Raw genomic sequence first — 3,532 nt, forward strand, 5'->3', positions numbered from 1 at the left:
CCTCCACCAGGGAGGACCTGAAGAGAAAACATCACTGGATGAAATGTGGCATCGCCGATTGTAACATACTTATTGGACTCAAATCTAACAGCTAAGTATGGGAAAGGTCGTGTAGGTGACTGCCATCAAAAAGAACCTTTAATGATGAAATTATAAAATAATGGGTTTAATACTCTTTGTTATTTGTCTGTATTTTGAAATTCCAAAAGAAATCACAGATTCAGCGTTGAACAGATGCGACATTTTTTTCGCAAACTAAGAATTGTTTTCCTATTTCTATAGATGTCTTTTCTATACAGCAGCGTCTTAAGAAAAGACGACTCGTCGTGGATAATTCTGGACCTACATGGATCTGAAGGCTCAAATTTCAACGATGAGCTGTTACTGATTGGCTTAGTTCAAAAATTCCGTTTCGGGTATGATTGATCAAACAAAATGGCGCATCTGTTCCTTTAAATCTCCATTTTTTCTGACATGGTATAAATTAGCAAGACAAACCTAGTCCTACCCTTTCCTAAGAAGTGATGTATGGGTCGGATAAACCAATCCAATATTCCTTCAGTATACATGTATCACGTCCGAGGTACTGGTAGGACCAGATATGTCGGGCTAAGCAGGCTGATATCCATTTTGCATATCACGTCCGAGGAACGGGTAGGGCCAGATATGTCGAGTTACGTGTTAATCACATAACTGAAATCGATAATGTTGTCATGTGCACTCGATTAAATAATCGTCAGCTTGTCACTATTTATCCTTCCTCCCATAAAATGGGCTTAAATTTGTCCAAATATAAACCAGCCGTGAAATATTGCTACACGTTGTGTTCATCGAATGGCGTGAGACGCTATAATATAAAATACATTCACCATATAGTACGAGTAGAAAATATAAAATGCGTGTTGTATATTGTATACATATAGATCGATGCATGAAGCAGACGAAATAGAAAGCCACTCACCCTTTTTGTTTGATTCACGATGCGACTCCATTGCAGTTTAGTGGGTTTGATTAGTGATGAAATATCCAGCCAGTCTACGTCATGTAATCTCTATTTCACTTCATTTCATTTCAGCGTGTTGTTGTTTGATATTTATTGTGAAAACAAAATCGGTCGTGCACATGCTTTAGAAATCTAGCGTTGACTGATACTGACGTGACTTATTCAGTTATTAAATCACCTAGATCAATGATTTCCTTTTCAGTTTTGAAAGGATGTTTTAGGCCTGTGTTTATAGGTTAGACTTGTGTCTAGGGTCTAATGTTTAAGGCCTATAGAACTATGTTACCAGTATTAAATAAGAACTTCCGTTATATATATAAGTCTAACCACTGGATCCTTAAGTACGAGGTGCCAATAGCCACACGCTTCATAATATTCATTAGTACACGAGGCTACTCGCTAATAGAAAACGATACTAGATAATGTATTTGAATAAGAAGTATCATATAATATATTATATATTATACCGTCACATGGCTTGGCCATTGTTTGTTTAGTTTTTTGTCTGTTTTTGAATGACCTATTTAGAGTTCAGTGACTCAAATGTAGTATTAATTAATATTACCTTGTAACAAGCTGAATTCTACTGGTTGAGCCAGCATTCGGCTTCAGGTTGTAGGTTTTTACAGAGAAAAAAAGAAAATGCCTCATTAGGTTTAGGTTTTGTTTAGGAATGATCGAAGCTTTCTTATGTGACGTCACAAGGTTGTTAAGGAAAATCCGCAATTCCTGTTAACCACGTTTATGGAAAACAGAAAACGGCAAGCCCTATTAGAATGGTCTTAATTAGCTTTGCCACTTAATAGACCCACCAGGTGTCAACATGTATCTATAAATAAACAATTATTTAATTATCCTGTCAGTGTATATTTGACACGCATGGTTGATTAAACTAATCTTCTGAATGTAAAGCTGGTCCCTCTGTAGAAACGTTACTGGTTCAGTGTTATAGACAGGAAGTGCTTACTCTTTCCACCGCCGTCTTATTCGTTTCAATCATTGATTTCGGAAGACTGTAACAAACGCAGCCTCTGTTTATTTCGACTAGACGTTTTTCCATGTCACTGAAACCAGGTTGAAAAATCCCAAAGTATTATCTCGACGTATTGGACTTTCATACAACTTCTCTATAACATATTTTCGTGAATATCGTAAATTATTCTGCCCCAATTTTTCCCGTTGTCAAAGATTCACTTTGAGGATCTTGTCACTCCAAATATCAAATCAAATAGATATCAAATCAAATAGATATCAAATCAAAGAAACAGACCTCAAAAAGCAATAATTGTGGCAGTTCATTAAAAATTAAGAAACAGTTTAAGATCACCCTGATTCTCCAATTATTAAATATTGGTAAAGTTTAATAATATAAAATATAAATAGATATCAAGTTAAATAGATATCAAGTTAAATAGATATCAAGTTAAATAGATATCAAATCAAATAAACAGACCTCAAAAAAGCAATTGTTTTGGCAGTTCATTAAGAATTAAGACAAATTTAAAGATCACCCCTATTCTCCAATATAAATAGATATAAAGTTAAATAGATATCAAGTTAAATAGATATCAAGTGAAATAGATATCAAGTTAAATAGATATCAAGTTAAATAGATATCAAATCAAATAGATATCAAATTAAATAGATATCATGTTAAATAGATACCATGTTAAATAGATATCAAGTGAAATAGATATCAAATTAAATAGATATCAAGTTAAATAGATATCAAGTTAAATAGATATCAAATTAAATAGATATCAAATTAAATAGATATCAAATTAAATAGATATCAAATTAAATAGATATCAAGTTAAATAGATATCAAATTAAATAGATATCAAATTAAATAGATATCAAATTAAATAGATATCAAATTAAATAGATATCATGTTAAATAGATACCATGTTAAATAGATATCAAGTGAAATAGATATCAAGTGAAATAGATATCAAATTAAATAGATATCAAATTAAATAGATATCAAATTAAATAGATATCAAGTTAAATAGATATCAAATTAAATAGATATCAAATCAAATAGATATCAAGTTAAATAGATATCAAATCAAATAGATATCAAATTAAATAGATATCATGTTAAATAGATATCAAGTGAAATAGATATCAAATCAAATAGATATCAAATCAAATAGATATCATGTTAAATAGATATCATGTTAAATAGATACCATGTTAAATAGATATCAAGTGAAATAGATATCAAGTGAAATAGATATCAAATTAAATAGATATCAAATTAAATAGATATCAAGTGAAATAGATATCAAGTGAAATAGATATCAAGTTAAATAGATATCAAGTTAAATAGATATCAAGTTAAATAGATATCAAGTTAAATAGATATCAAGTGAAATAGATATCAAATCAAATAAACAGACCTCAAAAAAGCAATAATTCTGGCAGTTCATTAAAAATTAAGAAACAGTTTAAGATCACCCCTATTCTCCAATTATTAAATATTGGTAAAGTTTAATAATATAAAATATAAATAGATATCAATCAAA

This window comes from Lottia gigantea (assembly GCF_000327385.1).
Source record: "Lottia gigantea unplaced genomic scaffold LOTGIsca_29, whole genome shotgun sequence".
Classification (NCBI taxonomy): Eukaryota; Metazoa; Mollusca; class Gastropoda; family Lottiidae; genus Lottia; species Lottia gigantea.